The sequence below is a fragment of the Manis pentadactyla genome, chromosome 9 (genome assembly GCF_030020395.1).
Source record: "Manis pentadactyla isolate mManPen7 chromosome 9, mManPen7.hap1, whole genome shotgun sequence".
In the NCBI taxonomy this organism is placed as follows: Eukaryota; Metazoa; Chordata; class Mammalia; order Pholidota; family Manidae; genus Manis; species Manis pentadactyla.
This window is the reverse complement of record NC_080027.1, coordinates 13,004,263-13,025,303: the sequence shown is the minus strand read 5'-3', so window position 1 is coordinate 13,025,303 and position 21,041 is coordinate 13,004,263. Positions and strand designations below refer to the sequence as shown.

General features: G+C 45.0%; 1 long non-coding RNA gene across 1 annotated transcript; it reads left to right on the top strand.

Moving 5' to 3' along the window:
• Positions 1-410: 410 nt before the first annotated feature.
• On the top strand, positions 411-20,169 carry LOC130684799 (uncharacterized). Its single transcript, XR_008999143.1, has 2 exons — positions 411-13,173; positions 13,260-20,169. It is a non-coding gene; the product is annotated as an uncharacterized LOC130684799 (long non-coding RNA).
• Positions 20,170-21,041: the final 872 nt, after the last annotated feature.

Sequence of the window (21,041 nt, the reverse complement as noted above, 5' to 3'; positions counted from 1 at the left end):
TGTTTCCAATGAATACACCATGAACCATCATTAACTCCTTATTCCAGCATAGATATTTTTGCTTACGAAATACTTCAACCCTCCAGGCCCCTGGTGACAGAGAATAACAAAACCATGACACACGCCCTTCAAGCCACCGCGGGCAACCCGGCTTAACCGTTTTAATCAACTTGCTCCCAACCATTTTAAAAAATAATAAAATCTCAGCAAGGTTTCTAACACAGCCACTGTAGGCACAGCTCAGCGTGCTGTTCTCCGGGACCGCGTGCCCACGTGCGGGCGTCGGTCGTTCCGCGGAGAGGCCAGGGTGGGCCTCGCTCCCGGCCGCCCCGCCCCCACCCCCGCGGGCGCTGACGTCACCGCCGCCGAGGAGTCACGCGCCGCCACCCCGCCCCCACCTTGCAGCCCCGGCGAGTGATGCGCCCTCTGCAGGGATCCCTCCGCCGCCGCTTGGAATTTTCCAGACTCTGCCGGCCCTTCTTTCGGAGTTCTGCAGGGGTGGGGTAACCTGAGGCGTCCCCTGCGGTTCCCCTCACCCCCTTGGGATAGAGGCCTGAGCCTGCCTCGCCCACCCAGTTCCCTCTCGGGGATCCGGTTCCCCAACAGAAGGAAAGGGGACTTCTCCCACGTGGAATCTGCTCTCCAAACGTGACTTTGAGATCTGTCCTCCATATCAGGCAGCGCTGCTAAGGGGGAAGGGAGGACTGCTGGGGAATTGGGTGGGGTGGACATTCCGGAACCCAGAACCGCCCCAAGACACCGCGTAGGGCAGGGTCGGGGAGGAACTTATTTCCGATGGCAGTGGAGGAATCGTCCCGCTGAGTAAGGTCACGGGTGATGCGGCCAGGGCTATAAAAGCAAAAAAATTTGTGGCCTGTCTTTCAGGAGTTAGCCACAGGGAGGGCTGCGCTCTATCTTGTTTGGGGGAGGAAGTGGCCAGATTAGGGCCTCAAGCCTCAGCTGAGGGTGATGGCAGGGTTAGATGAGACTGACGGAGTTGGGGGTACGAGGAGAGGGAAGGCCAAAGAGGAGACTAGGTTTGGGGACGACTGCTGGGGAAAGCTGCGTGGCAGTGTCCCCAGGAACGCAGGGGGAGGACTACAAGGCCAGGCTGCCCGCCGGAGAAGGGGGACTTGAGCTCAGGGAGGGTGCCACTCCTACATTGGCCCAGTGGATCCGCAGCACCCTGCTTTGTATGGAGGCAGAAAGGCAGAGCTTTAGAAGGGGTGGAGGAGAGAGGGGTCTCTGCTGGAGAAGACGTGGAAGTCGGCAGCTGATGTCCTGGAGATGGATCAGGGAGGAAGGCCGTGGGTGCAGGGCCGCAGGTGGGCTGCGGACTGATCCTGAAGTTGTCAATACCAGCAGTCCCCGTTTTTTTCTAGACAAAGGGTTGTGAACCCACCTGGGGATGAGGCCTGGTCTTGTGGAAACTGAACTTAGCTTCGCGGGGCTGACAGCTCTGGCCCAGGGTGGTATGTAATTTTGGTTCGCCTGGGACCGGTCCAGGCCAGGCCCAGCATGGTGGATCCCAGGTGTGTGTGGGGCCAGACCCCTGGTCAGAGGAGAGGGTGGTCTCCGGAATAAATCAGGAGGTAAGGTGCCACCCTAAGCGCTTACTGCTGTGGCACCTAGTGTGTCTTGGCAGGGGGGCTGCCGAGGCAGGATGTGTGCCTGCGGAGGAAATTGACCCACCCTTTATTTTCCAGGTGGCAGTGCTTCCCTTTGGACTTCTCTAGGTTCCGTGCTAACTTCTGTGACCTCACTCTGCCCCTCCTACCTTTACCTCTCAAGGTTAACCGTTCACTTAAAACATTGCTTCTGGTAATCTGGTAAGCTTGGGAAAATTGCTCCGTCCCTGTTGGAGCCGGTATTGCTGGTAATGGAGGAGGATAGGCACTCCCCACTGAGACGCGGTGGGGCGGGTTGGTTTGCCTGCCTGTGGAGGTGGGATTGAACGTGCACGCTTGGGTGGGCCCGCAGCGATGGCACCAGCCGTATTACTGAAATGCTTCGTGGAACGCGGTTTGTTACTGTAGCGTTCATCATGGCGATCAGATGGCACCAGGAGAAATGGAGCGCTTGGCCAGTGAGTCGTAGCAGTGCAGGAGGGGAGACCCTGAAGGAGAGAGGCCGCCTAAATTGATGTCTGCAGATTGAATTTCCAGAGGCTTAGGAGGTGGAAATTCTCCAATGTCATGTTTCCAGGCCGTGCTCAGGAAGCCCTGTATTCAGGAGGCCACCACCTAAGGTTTTCAGATGAGCTTATGAGAGGGCGGTCTCTAAAAGTCCAAGCAGCTGCGTCCCGGGCCTTCAGCAGGTGTGCTGCTTTGAATGCTACGTGAGCGCCAACCTCCAGGCACCCCTCCTTTTCTAGGATGGAGGTTTTCAGATGCTGCATCTTCTGTGTTGAGCCTCCTGTCATATTAGTTCTGTGCTACGAACCTTGCTTCGAGAAGATTCTTAAGCTGTAGAACATTTTAACGTTGGTGCCACAACGCAGAGTGATGCCTTGTAGATGGAGCTTGCAGATGGAGCCCAGTGACCCACTCACCTGCCCGCCTGCCTGCCTGTGTATTGGCCAGAGGAATTATTAGTGTGATGCTGTAACCTGTGTGTTGGAAAAGTGTTCCAGCTTGAAATGCCTTCAGCAAATACTTACACGAGCAGACTGGCAAATTAGTTGGGTGTTGGGGGGTCATTGTGTTCTGTGGTCTGGGAGGGTACAGGTTGATCATGCCCAGATTCTTTTAGACATGGCAAGTCTAGTTTGGGCATTCCGATTGCGTTGCAGATAACAAGGGAACGGTGGGGGTACTGGTATTAATCTGTGATTCATTTTTTACTTTGTTTTTTTAAGTTGAAATTTGAAAGGAATCTTGGTGTTAATGGGAGGAGCCTGGGGTTAGGGCACTGGCATGGAGTGGGGGGAAGGTGGAGACCAGGGGGAGGGTTGGTTGGGTGTGTGTTGCAGAGGGTGGGGCGTGGTCAGAGGTTGTGGGTTTGAAGGGAATTCTTGGTGAAAAAGACCAGTATAGTAGAGCTCTGGGGAATGTTGTAGACTCATGGGTGAATAATATCACTAGTTAGTACCTAGTGATACTGTAACGCTGGTTATGTTGTCATTGGAAGCACAAAAGCTGCTTGGAAACTTTCTAATAGTGCTTAGACCTCTAAAGTGAAGGGGACAAAGCAAAACTTTTGCTTTGTTGCAAGGTGGGGAAACTGAAAAGGTGTTAACTGAAAACCTGAGTATCAGTCACTTGAAAGTTGGCTGTCAGAAACTTCCATCAGCAGATAACATCCTTCACTGCTTTGCAAACTTCTTAGATGGTTCATCTGAAGCTGTGAAGGCATGCAATATTCAGGAGCAGTAAGTCTTAGAAGACTAAATGCCCAAATTGTGGGCTTTTATTAAAAGTATGTAAGATGAGATGGTGTGCACTTGAGATGTACTCTTAATGGGTTTGGAACATTTGTTTGCAGAGATTTTGTGACTGAGAATTCTGAGCAAAGTGAAAATGCAATGATTTCTAAAGGAATTTTTTTATGTTACTTCATGCCATGCCACTGTGGTCATTAACAGCAAAAGCTTTTACTTACTTTTTTCAGTCTTTGTAACAATGGAATGACCTTTTGTGGTCACTGTAAAATTAATACCTGGTAGCAAACAGTCCATGTACCCTTGCTTAAGGTTGGAGTTAATATGTTACATCTTTAGTTTTAATGTTTGTGCTTTTAATGACCCAGTACTAGGGGGTAACCCCGCCAAAATCAATTTCAGGAACGAGCAAAACGGGTGACTGGTTGGGAGGGAACTTTACCACATGTGGTCTGTTTGTAAAAATTCGGAGAAAATTGTCCTTTATGACCCTACTTGTGCATCTGTTGAATTGCTAGATCAAGTAATACCAATAGCTTTATTACATGCTGCTCCCCTTACATTTCATTTAAAAAATTTAAATCCCTAATACGCCCTGCTCTTAGGGTTTTTCTGGATTCTTTTTTCATGTTTAAAAATGTTGGCAAGATAGTTCAGTTAATGACCAGCTGCGTGTGGTATAGTTACTGTCATTAATTTAAAGAACATCAGTCTTACCTGTTATGGGGAAATACGTTCTGGGTATGCTGTTTGAGAAATTGCAACTGTAAAAGGAGGTAAAGTGCTTGTATGTTGCTCTGTATGGTAAATGATCCGGTTAAGTCATGTACATGATTACTAATCAGTTTTTCTTCCCCTTTACAGCACAAATAAAGGTTTGAGTTCTAAACTCATTAGAATTGTATTGCTATGTTACGCTTTTTTACTTTTTGTAAATCCGGTTACCCCCATAATGAGGGTTGGATGTATCTTCATATCATAGATTTATGTATAGTTTCACTTTTCAGAAGCTCCAAATGATGGAGGTCATTCAGGGAAGCATGGGAATCTCAAATGGGACTGGTGGGTCCTGAATGGGCTGCAGCCTGGTCGGTGGGGAGGAGGCTCCGCTCACTGTTCCAAGTGTGTGATGGGTGAGGCCAAACCACCCAGCCTGTGGAGGACGCTGAAGGTCAGGGAGTACTTTGTAATATCCTGGAACTTCACCTAGGTAGATTGCCAAATGGTATTGTCAAAAAGGAGACCCATTTTTGTTTGCTTAGGGTAAACAGTCTAAATAAAATGTGTCATTTTGTCTTTGGGAGCTGGAGTGTCTCTGGGATTTGGGTCTGAGCACAGTTCTCACAGAGGGGCTTTGGCTTAAATGTTTTTCTTGTGAGGGACAAATTTGGCCATTTACATCATACAGCGAAGTGCTGTGCTAAGCAGGCCAAGGCTCTGTAGGGCGGGAGGAGGAGCGCTGGGAGTGCGGAATGTGCGCTCCAAACTGGGTCTGCGTCCTGGGTGGGCAAGTGGCAGCAGCTTTTCACCCTGGTTGCTAATTATTGTATTGCTGTGGCGCATTTACTCTTGGCCCCTAAGGTTTTGCCTCACGGGAGATAAACTTTGGAGTCAGAATAGAAACCACTGCCAGCCTCTGCCAAGGCCTCTGGTCAAAGGCTGTGGTAAGAGGAGCTTACCCGGGAAGGGAGGGTAACAGGTGGCATAGGCGAGAGCCGTGAGGGTGGGAGAGCAGCCCGGAGAGTCCCAAGAGCAGTGGGGAGGGCCCTCCCGGCTGCCCTCCTCGGTCTGGTCCGGTTTGCCTTGTGGGTCCTTGTGAACTCTTCTTGGGTTTGCTACTGAGAAACAAGTTAGCTACGGGGAAGAGGGAGGCTCTGAGCCGGCCAGCAAGCTGCCTGTCCAGGGTGCATGGCTCTGCCAAGAGTGGGCACCACTGTGTGCAGGCATGAGGATCCTTCCTGCACGCTACCCTGTTCCTTGATCCCCCAGAACAACCCAGGTCTCCTTTCCTAACTTACCCTTTTTCTGTGCTTTTTATTTTTTACCCCAGCCCCTGTCTGCCCTCCCCTCTCTTCAGAATTCATTTTTCTGTTTTTTTTATACCGTTATTATAAAACTTGATTACATCCTTGAGGTAACTGCTATAAATGCCTCTGTGTAAATGGTATTGTTTCCTAGCAACTGTAGCAAACTGATAATTTTTCCACAGTGGTATAAATGTTCAACATTGGAAGGGATGGAGTGGGTTTTGTTGATACAGAGCCTGAGAGCAGGTCCTAAAAGCTGCACTCACGGCCCCCTGGCCTCCACCCAATCTAAGGCTCCTGAGGTCCTTTGGACTCCGGAGCTTTACCTGTTCTTTATCCTCAGGTCGGGTGGGATGTGTGGCAGGTGTTGACCGCGGTGCTGATCCTTCGTTGCTCATCAGTTTGCATCCTCATGCATACATGTGAATTCAACCTTCCTCTGAATTCCAAGTGGCAGTGGGTGATGCAGGGAAACTCATGGAGTGGGCTTGAAGCAATTAGGTAGAGAATGGTGATCTGGAGCAAATGAAAAGTAATGCTGCACCCTGTCCACCGCCCTTGGTTTCTCTACTGACCATGGACATACGGGACTTCTAGGAACTTTTATGCCCAGCTGCCCTCTCTGTGTGTACTTAAGTTCTGGAGGAATCTGACCTTGGGCAGTACTAGTTATCAAAGGAAATACCAAAAAGATTTAAAGATATTTGTGACGTGTTTTAAATGTTCATATTTAACACACAAAAAATACTGATGCAGACTGGAAATGGCAGGAGGAAGATAGCAAAATAACCAAAAATGACAAAGATGTGACAACGTGCATCCCTGGGAGGGTGGCCTTGGCCTCACTGAGGGTGGGGGTGTCTCCACTACCTCTGGCCTGCTGGGTGGGACTGTGCCTGCTGCCCGCTGGCCACCCCACTCTCCAGGCACCTCAGCTGTGCACCGCCTTTGGTCCCTTTCTTTTAAATAGCTCTTAATGGAGTTCTCATGTGGAAAAAAGGGTTTATTGTAAGATTTACAAATAAGAAAATGGAAAAAACAATCGTGCATTCATTGTTATTGGCATACTTGCTTCTACAGTTTCCTCTATGAACAGGAAAATATGTTTTTTTTTAACAAATGGGATTATATTATAAAATGTTTTGCATCTCTTTTCACTTCCTATATAGTGAACATCTTTTCCTGTCATTTGAAGCATCTTTTGTAGTGGCGACCATGTTCTGTTGTATGGCTGTATCAGTTCAAACAATCTCATTTAGAAGACATTATTTTCCAGTTGTATTTTTCTCTTAAGAAGTAATGCTGTGATGACCTTCTCAGACTTTATCACATCTGATATTATTTATGATACATGAATACACTCCTACACATGAAATGCCTGTGTCAAACTTCTTTAGACTCAGGTTGGTAATGCCATATTGTCTTCTGGGGAGATGCAGGCTACTGTGGGTGTGAGCGCTACTTTGCTGCTAGTAAGAGACTGAACGTCTATGTGTTTATTGGCCATTTGCGGTTTGTGTGTGTGTGAGTGCATGCATGTGTGACTTTGCACTTCTTAATTGCTCATTTTTCTGTTGGTGGTTTTTTAAGAGCACTTACATATTAAGGATATTAATCCTTTATATTTGATGCAAGTATTTTTTTCCACTTTATAGATCACCTTTCATTTTGTTTGTTGGTTTTCAACCAAAAGTTACTTGGTTTTTCTGAGGTTGCAACTATGGCTTTTCTGTATGTGGTGTTTCACTTTAGATCTCTCCAGCCCAAAAGTATATATTATTCTATATTTTCTTATGGCACTTATATGGTTACATTTTTTACACTTAAACCTGTAATCCACCTGGACTTCACTTCAGTCTCTGGGTGGGTGCTCACGCCTTCAGAACCCCCAGGGCTTGCTCCTTCCTGGTGACTGCCTCCTTGTGGCCGGATGATGGAGTGGCAGAGAGCCATGAGGGCTGTCACAACGGGACAGGTCATTGAAGAATTGAAGATCTGGAGATAGGCAGGTATTGTCTTCTAATAGGGTTGGGTTTTGCTCTTCCATGACTCCCCATTCCCCCATCCTAACTGTTTTGACCTATGGCAACCCCAGCACGTTGGGGGGATCAAAAGCTTGTGCAGAAGGATGCATCTGGGTTCTACTCCTGACTTGGGCAGTTGGCAGCTTTATGGCTGGGAGCAAGTTATATGACCTTGCCAAACCTCATCTGTGAAATATGGGTAAATGTATTTGACACCCAGGTGCTCTTCACTGTGTATTTACGATGATTCCTTCCTCTCCTTCATTGTCCAGCCTCAGATCTAGCCACTTTCTCCGGGTTCCTCCTCTCCTCCCTCTGTATGCCCGCCAGCCTTGCTCTGGGCCCTGTATATAGTGATAATCAGTGTGTCTATTCTGGTTTTACATTTAATTTTGTTTCCATTCGCATTCCCCTATATCAGCAGAGTCCACAAACACACTGGGAGTGGCTTTTTCTCAGGGTTGTAGTTCTCCCTCAGGAATTCCATGGATGGCCTTCCAGAGGTGAGTGCTCCAAACTTATGTATATTTTTCTGTGGAGAGAATTAAGTTTGTTGAAGGGTCCATGACCTAAAAAAAAAATATCATGAATGAATGACTGTGTTATTTATCCCACGGGCTGCTTGCTTAGGCTCCTAAGTTGTGAACAGTGTTCCACTTTAGGTTGTGCTGCTGTGTGCAGCTCTGTGAACCTGGGGTACATGTCTGTTTCCCAGAGTGGCAGTGCCCAGTCAGTTGGTTTTGTAACTCCTGTCACAGACTCAGAAACTCTCCAGAAAGCTTGCACTTCCTCTTGTGAATATATCCATTTCCCTACATCATTACTGATATCAGGCTTTTTCAATTTTATTTACTCTTCAGAACTTTTTGAAAAATTTGTGGTAAAATACACAAAATTTGCCACCTTTACCGTTTTTAAATGTACAAATTAGCAGTGTTAAGTATATTCACATTGTTGTGCAACCAATCTCTAGAACTTTTTCATCTTGCAAAACTGAAACTCTATGCTCATTAAACTCTCCATTCCTTCTGCCCTCCCCTCCCCTAGCCCCTGGCAATAGCCTTTTTACTTCGTCTCTATGAGTTGACCACTCTAGCTACCTCACACATACTGAGTGGAATCATACAGTATTTGTCTTTTTGTGACTGGCTTATTTTACTTAGCATAATGTCCTCAAGGTTCCTGTATGTTACAGCATGCATCAAAATTTTCTTCCTTTTTAAAAGAGCTGCATAATACTCCATTGTATGTATATACCGTATTTCGTTTGTTCATCCGTCGATGAATGCTTGCATTGCTCCCGCCTGTTGGTTATTATGAAAATACTGCTGTGCACATGAGTGTATGAATCCCTCTTTGAGACCCTGCTTTCAGTTCTCCTGGCTGTGTATACAGAAGTGGTATTGCTGGATCATATGCTATTTCTATTTTTAATTTTGGGAGAATGCCATACTGTTTTCCAGAGCAGCTGCACCATTACATTCAAGGATTGCAAGGATTCCAATTTTCCACATCTTTACCAACACTTGTGATTTTCTGTTATTTTGAGTAGCCACCCTCAAGGGTGTGAGGTGATTTTGTTGTGGTTTTGGTTTGCATTTCTTTGGTAATTAGTGATGTTGAGCATCTTTTCATGTGCTATTGGCCATTTGTATATCTTCTTTGAAGAAATGTTTTCTCAAGTCCTTTGCCCATATTTTAAACTGGGCTATTTTGTCTTTTGTTGTTGATTTGTAAGGCTTCTTAATATAGTCTGGGTATCAATCCTTTATCAGATATATGATTTACCAATGTTTTCTCCCATTTTGTCGTATGGTGCCTTTTCACTCAATTGATTGTGTCCTTTGATGCCCAGAAGTTTTAAATTTTCAAGTAATACAGTTTACCTATTTTTACTTTTGTTGCCTGTGCTTTTGGTGCCCACAGCCAAAAAATCATTGCCAAATCCAATGTTATGAAATATGTTTAGAAGTCTTAATTTCTGTGTCTGTAATTATTAGCTTCTGGCTGTTGTACTACTTGATTGACCATCTGTACTTTTCCTCTTTGGCCACTTACCATATGAAATTTCCATATTGATTTGCATAATGATCATAAATTCTCTGTAGAGTTGAGAAGGTAAGTTTTTGTCAGTTATGATTGTCTAACTTATTCTCATTTTCCTTTTAATTGTTGGCAGAAAAAGTATCCCCAAGGACTTCTAAGAGATTAGTCCAACAATCTAATAATAACTAATAAGTCTGTTGGTTTTGCTTCTCATTACTTTTTCTTTAGTAGCTAAGCATGCATGTACTCACACAGTTTTCACCACTTAAGGGGTTATGAATCCAGCCTAGGAGTGGATCTAAGTTAACTGTTTACACTGAGAAAGCTGAAACATCAAACTTCTATTAAGTAAATGCTGTCTTTGCTCTTTTGCTCCACAACTGTTGATATTAGCTTATTATCTACCTGAATCTGCTTCTGGAATTTTTAGCCTCTGGGTATTGTTGTTTCTGATCAAATACATCAAATTTTAATGAATATTACTGTTTATTATGTTTTAAAATCTAGTAAGTAGAGGCTATGATACTCTGTAAAGCAAAAATATTCCCTCCTCTTTGGAACCTCCTCAGAGCTGGGGTGATATTTGGGTCAGGACATTTTCTTTTACTTTCTTCCTTGATGTCTCTAATAATGTGGCAAACATTTCTGAATCTTCTATTTATTATGAAAACTGGGGCTTTAGACAGGCACTTCCTTTACCTACATGGTCGTCTCACCCTCCCATCCCCCTGCCTACCTGTGTCCAAGGTAATTATCATCCTGAAAACTAAGTTTATATTATTTTCAAAAAACCTTACCTAAATGTGTTTTCAAAGTATATATTTTCATTTCAGTTGTTTTTAACCTTTATGGAAAAGGCATTATAGTGGTGGTTGTTGTTTCCCAACAAAAGCAGATTTGGTTTATTGAATGGTTTCGTTAAATGAGTCTATGAAGGCAACAAACTGAAGCACAAGCGCCATCTCACAAGAGGCACAACACCCAGAGTTAGTGCTAAATGTACACTTAAGGGCTGCTGGGAAGCCACCATGGTTTGAATTCAGTTTGTTTTTTTAAACAGCAAACGTTGTTAAACAGTGTAAGGAAACCATAATTCAGAAAGTTTTTAATGTGGAAAAAGATACTCAACATGTACTGTTAATGCAAAAATAATTTAAACAGTTCAGTAGCACTAGTTCAATTCTCTAAGCTTCAGTTATTTCATCCACAGGAGGGAAAAAAATGAATAGTAAATAAAACTACTTCTCTTCTTACTCTTCATGGGTGAGTTAAAAGATCTCAAATTATTAAACCAAAATAACCAAACAATAATGTGCTGCATTCGGTTCCCTCATTTCTCTGGCAGGAAGTGTCATTTCATCTGTCTTAGGTGGCCTGTGTCTCATTTACTTGGCACCTTCTTTGTTCTACCCTCACTCTGACCATTTACCCAAGAATTATAAGCAGAGAATAAATAAGTAAACAGTTTTGAAGCAGGGCTTGGAACCCCTGCTCTTTCCATTTCTACCTTCTAAAGCCTTCAGAAAAGCCCTTATGTTTTTTTGGGGGTTTTTTTTGGTATCATTAATCTACAATTACATGAGCAACATTATGTTTACTAGGCTCCCCCCATCACAAAGTCCCCCCCCCCATTACAGTCACTGTCCATCAGCCTAGTAAGATGCTGTAGAGTCACTACTTGTCTTCTCTGTGTTGCACATCCCTCCCCCAACATTATACATGCTAATCGTAATGCCCCCTTTAAAAGCCCTTATATTTTAAATAAGCTTCTGGGGTTTTTCTCATTTAATATGATGTTAAGATTCATTCTTTGCCAGTGTGTACTGCATTTGGTTTGCTTGCTGGATAGAGTCCACTGTGTGACTCTCTTACAGTTAATTCATCAATTTTCCACATCTAAAGAAGATGTTGCACTGTTTTTCTTTTTCTTTTCTACATATATGGGGAAGCATTAACTTCTATATAATACTATTGTACACTGTATGTCACTATTGACTTGCCTTTTTTGTCTAACAATAGGGAGATTCATATTGGAAACAGAGAACCATCATTCGGTTACTCAGCATAGTGTTCCTTCACGTGAACTGGCCATGGGTTACTTAGCTGTTCTGACACTGATGGACATTTGCACCCTTTCAAATCTCTTCAAGTTTCAAAGAATACTGTGTGATCGTTGTCCTTGTAGGACATGCGTGTTTCATGGGGTAGGTGCCAAGAAGTGGCATGCCGAGTCATGGGACGTGGATCAGACTTTCTCTCTATTCTGCTCCATTCTCCAGGGTGGGTACACAAATTTGCGTACCTGACGATGACAGTATCTTTTTGTCCACATCCTTTCCAATGCTCTGTATAGCGCCTTTTGACTTCTGCCAGTTCCCTCCTTTAATCTGTCATGTATTCAGTGACCCACATAGACTTGAATTGGTACAATGGGTTCTTGGCATCTGAGGGTTTAACACGTGTAGTTTGGTGCTGATAGGGGCCACAGGATCAAAAACACAATAGTTATCATTTTATTGAGGTGTAATTTTTTTATGCCAAATGTTCTGCATCCATGTCACACATGGCTTTGTTGTCTGCTTCTCTGCATTGCTGCAGCTCTTCTGAAGGGACCTACAATTTGCAGATTTACGTAAGTTCATGGCTAATGTTACTATACTCTGTAATGTTGTAATGGGACTATGAGGTGTATGTTTGTGGCAGAATTTATTTTCATCTTTTTATAAGCTACTACTTTTGTATTTAAAATTTAAACACTACAGAACACAATGTACAAAATAAAAGTTCTCTGTAATTCCTCTCCCCATCCCCAGATAACTGCTAATGACAACTTCATTTATGTTTTCTTCAGACATTTTCCCTCCAGGAAGTACTAAAATTTATCCTATTATTATTATCTGCTCTAATGTGGAATCATACAAGACAGACTGTTTTGTAACTACTTTATTATTTTCCTGGCTCCATAATATTTAATCTTGACGTGTTCGTAATAATTTTAACCATTTTCCTATTTATTGATAGGCCTTTAGGTCATCCGTTGGGCTCTCTGGCCGTAGCACACAGTGCAGCAGCGAGCTTCCTGCCGCCTGCGCTGATGCTCGCCTCAGGGGAGTAACGCTGGGAGGAGTGAGAGCTCCGTATTTGCAAAGCAGCAGGTGTCCGCAGCCCCTCCCACCCACCGCAGCACCGCGGCTCTGCCGGCCCTGCGCTGTGTGGGTCTGGGGTTCTCAGTCCTGTGAGGTGGATTGAGGGTTTCTGCTGCCAAAGTAGAATAATGCTGGCCCTCTTGACGTGCGGTGGAATCTAGCTAAAACTGTTTACTTGCTAAAACTGCCTGTCCATACCAGAATTCAGTATGAGATGGTGTCTGACTTATTTAGCACAAAACAAGAATGGACCTAACCAGACTCAGAGTCTACTTCCTGGCGTTTCTCCTAAGCAGATCTAAAGCAACTATTCTGAGAAAGCAACTGTGACATTTGCAAAAAGTGGCGTTTAATTATTTATCTTGTTTGTTTGGTCTGTTGAAATCTTACCTGGCTTCTGCCTGTAGGCGTTTCTAGTCCTCCGTGGAGAAGGCCCGCGTTCGCTGGGGCAGGTCGGCTCGCCCCTGCCTTTCTGCTTGCACAGCCATGGGTGCTTTCCATCGAAGCACAAGCTCTCTCTCCCTAAGAGGCCACCAATGCCAGGAGCACAGGTGTGAACCCATTCCGGCTGTTCTCGCCTCACTGGGTCACAGGGAATGTTAAGCTGGGAACTGAAAGCCCCGATTTGCCCCTGCAGCCTTATGCTTACCTGTCTCAGCCTCTGGGGGATTGATGCACCCCCTTACTCGGCCGTCGATGTGGCTGCTGTGTGACCTGCTCCCTGTGTGTCAAAGCAAGACCCAGCCTCTGCTCTGTGCTGACCCCAAGAGCAAAGGCTCTGCTGTTTTCTTCCAATTTATTTAACTTACAGGTAATACCTGCACATGTTAAACACTCAAACCCTGTAGGAGACACAGTGGTGTCTCTCTCTCTCTCTAAAATAAATACGTATGTTTATACTTACCAATGTTTTCTTTTATATGTTCTGGATTTTATGAGTAGTTCAGAAAGGCTAATCCAGCTCAAGGTTATTTTGTGTTAAACCTTATGTTTTGTACCAATTCTTTAAAGGTTCTGTTCTTATTTTAATCTTAGATGTATCTGGACTTAATTTTGGTATAATGAATGACTTAGGAATGGCCAGCCTCTTGTCCCTACACCATTTACTGATGCATATATCTGTCCATCATTGATCTTCAATTAATGTGCCAGTTCCAGTTTTAAATACTGTAGTTCTGTGCTTTATTACATGGTAAAGATAGCCCTACTTCATTTTACTTTTCCAGAATTTTTCTGGTTATTTTTGCACATCCACTTTCACATCTCTATGATGTCTTCCTGCTTTTGTCTTCCTATGCAAGAATAAGGTACGTCCTTCCATTTCCATATGTTTCATTTGGCTTTGTAATATACAGAAACTGTGGCCAGCTAGGCTGGTCTTGGTCTGTCTGCAACTACTTTATTATTTTCATGCTCCAAAATATTTAATCTTGTGCATGTTGTTGTAGTAATTTTAGCCTTGTCCCTATTGATGTGTATCTGGATCTCCTGTCCCACCTCCTGGCAGCCCCCACACCCGTCATAACGCCCACCTCCACCACAGAGCACTTTCTTTTACTTGCTGTGCCTAGTGGTTACTTATTGCTGTCAAACTGGTAATGTGCAGTTCAGTGAACTTTACAGATGAAATGCTCCTAAACACACTGTCTTACTAAAAATGCCAATGTATTTATGCAAACTCAATGTATAGAATGAAATGGGCATGTTCTAGAAGGTCACATTCTAGGAGAAGAGTTGGACTAGCAGGGTTTGTGTTCTGAACCTCTGCCCCTGCGTGGCGGGCTCTGTGTGCCTGGGGAGTTTGTGCACCCATAAAGGCTAAATGGAATCCTCTTCTGGGGACCTGCACTAACCTCATGCTCAACCCCTGAACCACCTTTTTCTCCTGTCCACAACCCACTGGAACTATTTATAAAACATATCTCATGCTTTCTACCTTACCTTTCTTACTATACAGACCAGAATTTGCCATTTCTTCATTGCCTCAAGACCGTCGTGTGCACATCGTCCTGTTCAGCACACAGTAATTCCTTCAGGGGCTGCTGAGGTGGGGCCTGTGTGTCTCTTCAGTCTGCTCACCAGCCTGGCCCTTCTGGTGACGGGACAGCTGAGGCTTCTCAGAGTCCTCCCACCGTGCCATACCTGGGCTGGCTGTAGGCGTCTGTAGTAGAGGCCCAACCAAAAGGGCTGGGAAGCAAGCCAGCCAAGCCATCACCTCACTTTACTGTTACACAGAGGTCAGAGGTGGCTTGAGTCTGCTTCAGAAATAATGTGTATGGGCTTGCTTCTTAACCAAACACTGTTCTGGTTTCTGATTGGTATTTTTTTCTGCATGTTGAAATAGGATGCTTTTCTCTGTTTTCAAAGGCATTGTTTTGCACGAATCTGATTATTTCCTTGATCTAATTTCTTAGCAGTGACATTACTGGCCCAGAGGGTGTGACCAGTGGGAAGGCTTTTGACTAGATGGCCAAGCACCCTCCATAAAGGCCGGCCTGGCTCAGCCTTCCCCAGCGAGGCAACAGCAGCGCTTCCCCACAACCTTGGCCTGACCAGTTTCGAAGGCAAAAAACAGCCTCAGTGTTTTGATTTGCACCTTTTGATTCTGAAGGAAACCTGTATTTGTCAGCTGATCTGTGTGTCTGCTTTGTGCTGTAGTTAAATTTTCACTTCCTGAGAGCTCTTCCCTTGCCAGCCGTTACCCTTATATATTATGAAAGTCTTCCTAGTAGTGTGCCTTTTAAATGTACATGTTGGATCTTGGGGGGACTTCTAAATCTTCTAATCAAATATATCTTTTATTGTCGTGGTGTTACTGGTGTTATCCTGTATTTTCCTCTGGTTCCTTTGTGATTTCATTTCTGACATTCAACACTTTATCCACCTAGAAGTTGTTTTGGTGGACAGTATGAGGTAAGAATCTAATCCAGTTATTTCAAAATGGCTAACCAGTTTCCCCAGCATCATTTATTGAGTAAATTCCACTTTCTCTACTGATTTGAAATGCCACCTGTTAATTAAGGACTGAATACTTTAAGTCTGTTTCTGAACATTCCAATCTGTTCCACCAAACTGTCTTTTCTTTGCCAACCCAACCCAATGTAATTACGTTAGCTTTATAATATCTGATTCTACTATATTGTAATACAGGCCCCATCATTCTTTTTTAGAGCATTTAAATTTTTATTGGAATTGCATTACATCTATAAATATGTTATGATATTGAGACTTCCTATTGAGGAACTGTCCTCTCTGTTCAAGACTGGATGATGTTTCACATTCCTCAGGAATTTTAGACTTAAAATTAGTTATAGAAATGTTACATTATGTATTGTAGTTAGATATATTTTTCTATTGCATTTCTTTATTATGGTAGCATATGGTAAGACTTGTTTTATGTGTGTGTGTGTGTGTGTATGTGTGTATTTAAATAAATATGCTGAGCTTGAATTGTAGGGCCAGTTGGGAGGCAATATATAGCATCTTGGCTAAAAGGGCAGGCTTTTGAGTCAGATGATCCTGTTCTAATGCAAGACCCACCTCTTATTTATTTTCTGTGTGATCATCTCCTACCTCGGTTCCCCATCTGTAAGAAGGGATAATCACATTATCTGCTAAGAATTGGAATCAGTGCTTCGTAACTTTTTATGGCTAAATAATACTCCACATTCCACTGCATGACTATACCACCTGTTTACCCATTCTTCAGTTGGACATTTGGGTTGTTTCCTCTTTGTTGGCTATAATGAATAATGCGTCTGTGAGCTTTTGTTTGAACATACGTTTTAAATTCTTTTTGGTATACATCTAGGAGCAGAATTGCTGGGTAATATAATAACTGTGTTTAACTTTTTGATGAATAGCCAAACTGTTTTCCAGTGTAGCTGTACCATTTTACATTCCCACCAGAAATTTGTGAGGATTCCTCCATGTTCTCAACAACACCTGTTCTTATCTATCTTTTTGATTATAGCCTTCCTAATGGGTATGAATTGGTACCTCATGGAGTCTTGGTGTGCATTTCTCTGGCTAAGGATGGAGGTCAAGCACCTTTTCATGTATTTGTTGGCTATGTCTATATCTTTTTTGGAGAAGTGTCTATGCTGGTCTTTCGTCCACTTTTTAATTGGGGATTTGTCTTTTTATTATTGAGTTTTAGAGTTTTTTTTCATTAAAAAATTTTTATTTTAGGTATAGTTGACATAATATTAATTTCAGGTGTAAAACATAACAGTTCTTTATATATTCTGTATACTAGATCCTTATCGGATGTATGGTTTGTGCAGATATTTTATCCTATAGCTGTGGGTTGTATTTCCACTTCATCGTATCTTTTGATATAAAATATATTTATATTTTAAGTGACTGAATTTAGGGAAAAAGAAAAAAGGACTGGCTGTCCTCAGGCATGGCAAAAAACCTCAAGTTGCTGTATGAATGATTAAGATTTGGGAAGGTGGTCCCTGTGAGACCACAGTTGTCTGGAGGCAGAGAAAGAGGGCGACCCTTAACCAGGAAGTGGGCGGGGCGCGCTGCACCGGTGCGTCCGGTCGTGGGCGGTGTCAGTGGGCGTGGCCCGCTAGGTGTGGTGGGACCACCTACTGTGAGTTTGCTCAGAAGTGGTGGTTGTTTAAGTCGGTGGTAAATACTGGATTTATCCAAATGTCTTCTCTGCATCTTTTGAGATGAGCATCAGGTTTTTCTCTTGTCATCTTCTCATGATTTAATTGTATTAATGGAGTATGAAGCCCTCCTGTGATCGTTGAAACAAACACTCCCCGGCCAGGAGCTTTAGTCTGTCAAGACAGAAGTGAAGCGGAAGGTCCACTGGGGCTTGGGGCGTTGTAAGGCAGGTTTTGGTATCAAGGTATCAGGATATCAGGAAAGCCAGAGACAGAGCTGAGAGCAGTGGCTAAGAGCACACCACTGAGCCGGACAACTTTGTTTCTATTACCTGGTTTGCCACTTAATAGCATATGACTTGGGCCAAATTTCTTAAATTCTTGAAGCCAGTTTTCCTCAGTGATAAATTGGGGACAAACGTAGTGTTAGAACATAACTTGCGGTTTTCCTGAAGCTGCAACAGGTGGCATGGTGCAGGCGGTCTGAGTGAGGGGCGCTGCTGTGCCTGCCGGTTAGGACGGAGATAGGGCGGCCAGCCGGCCCCCGACCTCCCCTGCGCCCGCCGCAGAGCGGCGTGCCCTGCGCCACCCGGGCCACTGCCTCTTTTTGGAGGTTCAGCGGTTCTTTGAAGATTTTTCCATTTCTTCCTGAGTTACCGGGCTAGTCAGTATTTCGTTGTTTAAATATTCATTTGATATTCAGTTTTTCAAAGTTTTCTGAAAAAAATTGCCTTTTCATATGTATTAATCTACACTATCTTTTTACATTTTAATATCCTCCTTATGAATATTTTTCACTTTATTCCTAGTTTTTCTTTATCTTGAATAGACTTTAAAGAAATCTATTTTATTGGCCTTTTCAAAGAAACAGATTTAGATATAACAAGCAGTTTAACTGCTTTCATTTTGTAATTTATTAATTTATACTTTTATTTCATTAATTCTTTCCTCCTGCTTTCCTTGGATTCTGTGTTGTCCCTTTTTCTAGTCTTGCATCGCATGCTTCATTCATTCACGTTCTTCTCAGCTCCCCCTGCCCCACTGCCAGGACGGTGACCTCCGTGTGGAGCCTTCCCAAGGCAGGCTTCTGGTGCCACCCAGGAGGATGGGCTGGGGCCTGCAGGCACACGGAGGCGGTCAGCGAAGGGAAACAGCAAACTGCTGTTGCCTCATCCCCCATTTCCATCTCTAACGATCCCTCCAGCAACATCCTTGGCCGGACACTGAGCTGGTCCCACAGACACAGGCAAGCAAGCTGACTGTCCTCACCTTCATGGTGCCCCCGTGCTCATGGAGACAGGTCTCAGCTGGCGATCATACAAATCATGAACCGGTACAGTTGCAGTAACAGCCGCGAGGGAGAGCAGTGCAGCCCCAGAGTGAAGCCAGAAAGCCCTAGCCCTGGGCTCTCACTCAAGGCTAAGAGAAGCTGTAAGGAAGAGCATTCCCCGCTGAGAGAAGGGCATGAGCAAAGCCTCTGGGCTGGGACGGACCGGCTGGAGTGCAACGTGGGTCCGGGAGGCGACGGTCCATGGGGATTCAGGACATGCCCGTAGGGTGCCTGAAGGCCCCCCATCTGTATTTGGTAAAAGAGTTTGTTGTCTTTGTTTCCTGTACGTCTCATGGTTTCAGTTATGATGTATAATTTGGCTATAGTTAAGAGTATGCTTTAAAATTTCCAAGTGTTTGAAATGTTTAACTGTCATAATCAGTTTAATGAATGATTGGAAGTGACCTGTACAATTTCTGATGTTTTGAATCTATGTTTCCCTTTCTTCGTTGCTTAAGGTTTGGTGTGGCAATTTTTATGAATGTTCCATGGCACTCAAGAAGGTACTCTCTCGTCTTGGGGACATTTGGGCCCTGTCCCTCCTGTTATTTTTTGGGCCAGTCCAGCTGCACTGTGTCCTCATGTAACGAAGTGTGATGCCATTCTGCCCGGCACCTCAGCTTCTCCCCGCTGCCCTGAGCCAGTTTGCCAGCCTTGCTCCCTGTGTTCGGCTGCAGCGTTGCTGGCACACCCAAATTCCACAATGCCCCTCCAGTGTGGAGGGCCTGCTGCCTGGGGTTCACTGTCCGGCACTGGCCTGCGACTGCGCCCACCCCGTCCACAGTCGCTGGCTTCTCAGTTTGCATTTGACTGAAGTATGGTTGGGGTTATTTTCAGTTGTTGAGTTCTGAAACTGTTTCTATATCTCTTCTCTGCTTTCTGCCCAAATGCCTGTGTTTATTTTATGAGGTTGTGATTGGTAGTCATTTTTTCCACGTTAGGCTATATTGTGGGCAGTTATCCAGGCTGACATCACCTACCTGCACTGGCTGAGGCCTTCCAGGGTGTGAGCCTGTTACAGCCACCGCCATGTGGGCTGGTTCCAGCATTTTGTGAATATAAGTCACATTGTCACAAGTATCTTTGGGCATATCCCCTCTTAAGCCTCAAGGCTGCTTTTGGTTTGCGTTCCCGACTGGCCAAAGGGATTGGCAGTTGCCCTTTCACCTTGCTCACTGCCCTGTACCCTGTCCAGATGGTTCTAAGGGGCCAGTTTTGTACTCCTGTTTCCGCACCACGCTGCCAATGCAAGTTTTTGGTTTTGCTCACTGCGTGTGTAGTGGTTCCTTGAAGCCACTTTCTCACCTTTAAGCCAGTGGCGCATTTCCTAGTGTGGGCCACTCTCTGGGTTCCCCGAGGTATAAACCTTAAAGGTCTTGTCACTAACATACTGAATTAACTGTTTGCTCATCTTACAGACTATGTTTTGACTACCCCATCTCTGAGGCCTTCTGAGGCCGGAGCTTTGTTGCTTCGTCAGGTTGGGACTGGGATGGCTGTGCGCATTTCCCTCTGCTGCTGTGATGAGTAAGTGTCTGCCCTTTGTGGTGTGCGGGGCCTGCAGCCTGAAGGGAGGCTGTGAGGGAAGATGGGAGCTGGAGGTGGGGCGGTGGAGGGAGGGGGGCTGGAAGCCTGGCTCTGACCCACCAGTGGTCCCCAAACCTGTGTGTGTGTGTGTGTGTATGTGTGTGTGTAAGTGACATTGGCTCTGCTTGCACTTCTCAGGACAAGTAGAGAAGACCCTGTTCTCAGCCTGACCTGATGTTCTGTGTGACCCTGAGCAGGCTGCAGCCCTTTCTGAGCCCCAGCTTCTCATCTGGACCTTGTTGGGGAGGGGCTGCTGAGCTCCTCAGGACAGACAGGAGGGGCGCAGGAGCCCTCCCCCATGGGAGATGGGGACAGGACCGCAGGACAGGACGGCAGAGCTCGTGTGGGTGCTCGCAGTGGACCTGCTGTGGCTGTGGGGAGGCAGAGCCAGCCTGGAGCAGTGGGTGCTGTGGGCAGCACGCTGGGAGGGTGGTCTTCCTGTACCTCCTACCTCTGTGGCCCTGGTGACTTGGACCTGTCCTTGCTGGAATGCAGACCCTGGGTGAGAGGCTGGTGGGGCATAGTGCTTCCAACTTCATTTTCAAGTAACAGTTGTTCCCCCGGAAGGAGTGGTTCCGCAGTTAATGATGGCCAAGTGACGGAGAACAAAGACGAGGCAGGTGGGCAGGCCTGTGTGGCCCCACAGGCAGGGGCCCAGCAGACCTGGGGGACCGCTGGCATTTGAGCTAGACCTCTGTGCTTGAAGTTTCTCCTAGCTCTTAGATTTCCTGTTCTGATGAAAAACTTAAGATTTTTTGCTTTTTATTATAAAAGTAATCTGCATAGAGTTAAAAATTCAAGCCATGAAAAAGGTACAAAATGAAAGTAAAATCCCTCGCCCCACACCCATTGCATCCCCACTACACAGAAGAGGCCTTTC